Raw genomic sequence first — 7,278 nt, forward strand, 5'->3', positions numbered from 1 at the left:
TTTGGATTTGACAGATTGATTACATTAGATTATTTTGCACTCTATTATCTTGTCTTTTTTTTTTTAGACTACTATTTGAACTTTGAACTCTTGTTTGTGTGTTTTTGTGATTAATGTGTGTTTCTTTGCATGATAATTGGTATATGAAATATGGGCATCAAGTCTAATGATTCAAGTCCAAACTCATGGATAAGCCCACAAAGAAAGATAGGAAAGTGAGAATCTAGAACATGTGTTCTGCAACTGGTCTTTTGATACTCAAGTTAGATTAATTTCTTTTTAGTACAACAATTGTTCACTCAAGAATGACTTACCTTCTCCTTTTGGATTGGTTCCTTTCAAATTCGTGGGACCGTAACCTCTCTGTTATTGTCACTTTGTGTGATTATGGGAGGTGTTATGATGTGTAATTGATGGAGTACAATCCAGTCAGCCTGTACTGACCCAACCCAGTCAAAAAAAAAAAAAAAAAACCCCTTAATCAGGCCCAATTGTCCCCATCCATTCAAACTACCAAACCCCAGTAACTGAAAAACCAAGCCTAGATCTACACAGTCAGCCCAGGCCACATTTATACATTGGTTTTTCTATTGTTGTTTGCAACGCCTTCTTAGTGGGCGCACTTGGTAAGTCAAGTAGGCAAAATCTTTTTTCCAAGTTAACTATTATAATATCTAAAGCACCTTATTTTGATGGTCGTAAAAAACTAAAAATAACCCATGGGATTTGTTAATGTAACAAAGTAAAGGTGGTGGTGACGGTAACACAAACAACATCGGTGACTCTTTCTCTCTCTTATTCTTAAATCCAAGAAATGCCCATGTTTTTTTAAAGGGCATATGAGAACAACATGAAAAAAAAGGTCATATTCCATGTGGACTATATTAAAGCTTTGTGTGTACAATATATTGACTGTGAGATTTTAAAGAACTCAAGGATTTATAGTGCTCAAGTTTATATTGACTGTGTACAAATTCTAACTTATTTAATAAATTAATATGTTGTGTCTACTAAGAGAGTCTATCCATAGAACAAACCCTAAAATACTTACTTTGACTGTTGCTTGATTGGGAGACACGATTGATAATATTCAGTAGCATATAATAATAACTTAGAGCATTCACATCCGGAATTGCAAATGCCATATCTAAGCTTCATTTAGCATTTTTCCCTCAAAAACCTCCCACATCCGGAATTGTAAACACCAACTATTGCAAAAAATTTTGCAATAGTGCTACAATGCAATTCTAAAGATAGAATTGCACTGTAGCACAATTCTAAAAAAAAAGTAATATTTTATTGTGATGGTGATTAGAAGAAAGAAAGAATAAATGCTGGTGATTGGGAGAAATATTATTTTATTGTGTAGATATATTATTTTAATGAGTAGAATAGGAAAATAAAAGTTTGGGATGCTGGAAGTATTGTATAATGGGATAGTATAATTGATAAAGTAGCTTTTTACAAATTTTTTTGCAATACTGCTACAGTGCAATTCTAAACATAGAATTGCACTATAGCAAGTATTGTAAAAAAATAATAATATTTTATTATGTAGAGAGAGGAGAGAGATGGGAGAGAAAAGATATAATTTTGAGATATATAATTTTATTATGTAGATATATTATTTTAATGAGTAAAAGAGGGAAGTAGAAGTTTGGGATGTGGAGGTATTGTAAAATTGTATGATATAATGATAATGTGACTTTTTAAAATTGTAAAATAGAGTAGCATTGAAATTTTCCAATGCTAAGAGCATCAGCATTGGAAAGGCTAAATGCCAAATGTAAGCTCTTTTTACCATTCAAGCCCAAAACACGCCCAGTAGCTGGAAGGCCATATGTGAAATGCTAAATTTTTTTTGGCATATAGCTACAGTACCATCTTAAATGTAAGATGGTACTATAGCTGAATGTTATAAAAAAAAATAATTTTTTAATCCTTTCTCCTCATTTTTAACCCGGGAATTTCTCTCTCCTCTCTCATTATTTCTCTTCTTTTCTCTCTCTTTCTTCTCTCTTTCTCATTTGCTCTATGCTCTCTTCAAACCCAAGACCTTGTGGCTTCCTTAACGGTGGAATCGGATGGGTCGGCGTGAGGGCTTCGATGGGTTTGAATCGGCGTGAGGGCTTCGGTGAGCCTGAATGTGTTTGGATTGGCGTGAGGCTCCGGTGGTGGAGTTTTTTTTTTTTAGGTTTGAAACTCTTGGATTGTGTTCAGTTTTTGTTTGGTGTGAAGATGAAAGAAAATAAGAGAAGGTTCTGGATAGGTGGATCAGTGTGTGTGGTGATCGGTGTGGCCTAAATGGGTTTGGATTGGCGTGAGGGCTCCGGTGGTGGGGTTTTTTTTTTTTTTTTTTTTTTTTTTTTTTTTGGGTTTGAAACTCTTGGATTGTGTTTAGTTTTTGTTTGGTGTGAAGATGAAAGAAAATAGAGAAGGTTCTGGATAGGTGGATCGGTGCGTGTGGTGATCGGTGTGTGTGGTGATGGGATTGTGTTTCGTTTTTGTTTGGGTTTTTGTTTTTGTTTTTGTTTTTGTTTGTGTGTGTGTGTGTGTGGGTGATGGGTTTGTGATGGGTTTGGCTGTGTGTGATGAAACCGGTGCTAGAGGTTTGGCTCTGTGTGTGTGTGGTGATGGGTTTGGCTCTGTGTGTGTGTGTGTGTGTGTGTGTGTGTGATGGTTTGGCTGTGTGTGTGTGTGTTGATGGGTTTGGCTGTGTGTGTGTGTGTGTGTGTGTGTGTGTGTGTGTGTGTGTGTGGGTTGAAACCGGTAACGAGGGAGAAAGAGAGGAAATGAATAGAAAAAGAGAAATAGTAAAAAAAGAATAAAATAGAATATTTAAATAAAATGAGAAAAGAAATAGAATTTTGGGATGTTGGGTGTGTTGTAAAATGGTATAGTATAATTGATAAAGTAACTTTTAGAATGGTAAAATGGGATGAGATAGCATTTGCGGATGCGGATGCTCTTATATGCATAATAGTAATAATCGAGCTCAGCTCTACAGGAATGCAAAATTGTCTTCTACGTAATAGAATACAGGCTATCAAAATGAGCGGAGCTTCATCTTTGAAAAGCATGGGGCTACATGCTTTGGGCCTAGAAAAACCTGACCTAAAGCCTATTAGGTCTAAAGTTATAATGGGTTGACCTTGGCCCAGTTTTGTTCATACTCTCTACTAGTCTACTGGCACTTAATCTATATCTAGAGGCATTTATTCCAATTAAAGAAATTAGTCTGACTTTTTGAGATGAAGCAAATTGAGGATGTATACATTGCAGTAGTTTCAACGGAAAACGTTTATATTGGAAATAAATATATTATTTAGGAAATAAAATATTGATAACCTAATTAATTAATTATATCTAAAATAAAATCTAATTGACCAATAAAAATACAATATCCTTTCAAAATAAAAATAGATATTTCTTTGTGCTTCACACGTCAGAAATATTTTGTGGGAAGACTAGTGAAAGAAGCAAGCAGAAACGTTATAGTTGATCCTTAAAGTATAAAGAATTTTAGGATTTCAAATAAAGGACTGTTCCGTCATAGATGACACAGTGAAGCAAGCCTAACAATTCATTATGATACATGCTTAAAAGGAGAGATATTACCATTTACAAGTAGTTAAAGCTTGATGTTATGAACTTTTGACATTTTTGCTTCAAATAAATAAGACTCTTATAGTAATTGCATATGCCTCATGAGAAATTCAGTACCAAATCAATTAGCAGGGAAGTTGAGGCACTATATTATTTTCACGAAGACCCAAAAGAGAAACCATAGAATTAGCAGAGCAGTGGCGTCTGTACTTAACATGAAATGAAGACAAGAAAAATATTTGTGATTATCAATTTATCATACTTGCAAAATGAGTTGATTGCTTTGTCATTTCTACGTTCTTAATGGTTCAAACATCCATATAATTGCTTAGCCTCCTTTAGGTCAAATGACCAATGAAAAAATTGCCTGAAAGTTAACAAATAAAAGATCAGGGACATCTAAGACCTTGTTTAATTTTGTTTTCTATACAGCCATGTGACATTTATGGAAATGAAGATACCATAGCATACACTAAATCAAAGACAATATGTTGAAAATGGAAACATATTATCATCACAAATTTCTAGGAGTTTTAACTCTTAACTCGTTGGTTTTTTGAAAGACCAATGAGATCAAAGAAATTGACATTTTTATTCACATGATCACAGAAGAAAAGTCAATTAGTTAGTTATATGACCTCTGAAGCCCAAAATGCCATCTTTCCTGAAAAATAAAATGGAAGAAAAGAGAATGAAAGCTAACAGGCAGAAAATTTCATATATTTTACTTGAGCATTCTACCAAATTTATCATCGACAATAAATTTTCCTCATCGATCAACTTTTGTATTTCAGCTGACATTCAATGTCAACAATAATAGGAAACCATGACAAAAGTTTTAATTACCCGATCCTCAAATTCAGCTAATGTGACTATATCGGCAATAATGGAATAAATCAATGTAAGGCTAGTTAATAAGCACATTTTACTTACAGCAGTCAGGCATAAAGGAGTTTAAATTTTGAAATGAAATTGAGTTTGATAAACTACATAGTAGAGGCAAAAATTTCTCTGCTTTCATTGTCTAGAAACATTTTGAAAATAATGATGATGGTCTTACTAAATATTCTAGTAGTAAATTACAGTACCAATCAAAGTGGTAGCTCTTAAAGTTATAATTCCAAGCACAATGTCTGATTCAGTCAAAATGATTCTTTAAGCCAAGATAATTTGATGGCTGAGACAAAATTTCAAAGAACAAATTTCAACACATTGGTCAAACTGGTTGCAAGTCAACCGCATCATTAACAATATTTTGTAAACTGGTAAGCTTGCTTCTTTTTAGACGAAGCCAAAAAACAGCTTAAAATACCTCAATAGAACGTATGATGTTAAACATAAAAGTCACATTACAAAGAGGACCAGGCTATATGCAGAAAAGAGGAAGCTGTAAAATTGGCAAGCCAACGAGCATTAGTGAGCATTCAACCAGGGACTTTGATGAAACCATAGCTTAAAAATCTCAAACGCAGCAAAGCAATGTCTTCTTTAACAGCTTGTCTATCCCACTTCCACAACAAAGGCTTGCCTCAGAGGCTACTGATAACTACAAGTGTTGTCCACGCCTTTCATAAGTATGTAAGATAAGGTTTCTGAATTGTCTGACAAAGCCTACACCTCACCAGCAACTCNTTTTTTTTTTTTTTTTTTTAAATCAGCATAAGTTAAGGAATGGTGGGGTGACAGTGATTTGGAACAAATGAAATATACCTGCCCATCTATAGCACAGGTGACAATGCTTGACTATCCTCGAAAGCATGATCTTTGGTTGAAATGACATTCCGCTCGGGAATCTTATTAAAAAGCTATCCTGTCATTTTGTGCATTTCCACTAATCATCATCTTCCACAACATCATATATAATCTACAATCAATCAAATTCCAAGATAAAATATCTCCTTTAGTCATTTCATCAAGCAGCTACATGTCCTTAGGGATAAGAGGTTCATACAATTTCAAATAATTTACAAACTATAAGAGATGTTGATAAGCTAAAAATTCAGTGCCATAAGTTCAAAAAGAAGAAGAAAAAATGAACGTACATAACATAATCCAAAATTTTACATTTCTCCAACTTTTGAAATTCAAGAAAAGCTTTTAGGAGTTCAGAAGCTAGCCTCTACTGCCCCACCGGAAGAATTAGCTAATAAGAGGTTAAGGTTCAAAATTTAAAAGTCACCTTGTCTAAATACACACATGGAGGAAAGAAGATGGTTTTGTTCTTTCAATTTGGGTATATTGTCGGATTAAGTAATCTACATAAACATATTCTTTAACTGCAATATTGTGATAGCAAATAACAGTGGATTTTTTTTCCATGTTCTCAATGGTTTAGCACATATATAATTAACAGGTTGGCCTCCTTTAAACAGTACAACCAATGAAAAACTTTCCTAAAAATTTTCAATGAAAAATTCAGTGACAACTATCATCTTGCTTTAGTAAAATTTACAAAATTCCATGTTGGGTTATAATGACCCTTACAATCCAGATCAAAGAAATAGAAATATGAAGCCAAAGTTTCTCATTTCTATCTGAAACTTGTATCTGTCATATAATTAGTCTTTGGGACAACTCTGTACATTCACCATGATATAATTTATTCTTCTTTTTTTCTCAAAATTATATCTCATTCTCATGTTAGGGAATGCATCCTTGCTAATAGGCTGTTTTGTTTCATTAAAAAAAATGCAGAAAAGTACCTCCTAATAATATAGGTTAACTCAATGGAACTAATAAATAAGTTAAAATTGATGGCTCAGGTAGTGTAGTGGAAGGGTATAATACTATAATCTGTGCCTCAAAATTCATCAAGATCGATCATAAGTATAAAACGATGAAACTATTAATAACCTGAACATGGCTGAGCGTGCAAACTGAGAGGAATATTTGTCAATTACAGAGCACACCTCTATTCTCCTTCTTGCCTTTCTTTCATAAGTCTTTTGTGAAATTGCCGAAAATGGACATGAACTCTGAGAAGTTTGAAAAAAAAAAAAAACCATAATCAAAATTAAACCCATTATCCCATGGAGAGATTCAATTTGTGTCTTCCTTATTGATCAAAATTCTGTATTCCAGTTAGCCTTCTAAGTTAACAATGATGAGAAGCTATGAAAAAAGCTTTTATTATTTTTACCAGATCCCCAAATTCAGCTAATGTGATCATCTCACCTAGAATCCAACAAATCAATGTATTGCTGGGTATTACTAATTAGCCCGTCATGAATGCAAACATCCATCATCGAAGAGTAGCTAAAAACTTGAAATGAATTCGAGTTAGATACACAAATCAAATGCTGAAATTTCTGTGCTAACACTATCAAGAAAAATTTAGAAGGGGAAAAATATATTGATGGTCTAACTATATAGTAAATTACCGTGCTCACCATAGTGGTTGATCGAAAAGCTGTGATTTCAAGAACAATGTGTACTGCTGTCTGAATGATTTTTTAAGCCAAGATTGTTTGATTACTGAGCCTGAAACTAAGGTTTCAAAAAACAATCTTCCAACAAATTGGTCAAACTAGTAACTTTGATTAGGCACAAAACAAAACATAAGTTAGATACAAAGGAGACAGGACATAAAAACAGCAAAAGGTTCGATACAGACAGGACCAAAATAGAGCCCCTGCCTACTAGCGGAGGACCAAAAGATATCCATAAAGCAGT

Source organism: Quercus suber, unplaced genomic scaffold (assembly GCF_002906115.3).
Source record: "Quercus suber isolate HL8 unplaced genomic scaffold, Cork oak 2.0 scaffold_94, whole genome shotgun sequence".
Taxonomy (NCBI): Eukaryota; Viridiplantae; Streptophyta; class Magnoliopsida; order Fagales; family Fagaceae; genus Quercus; species Quercus suber.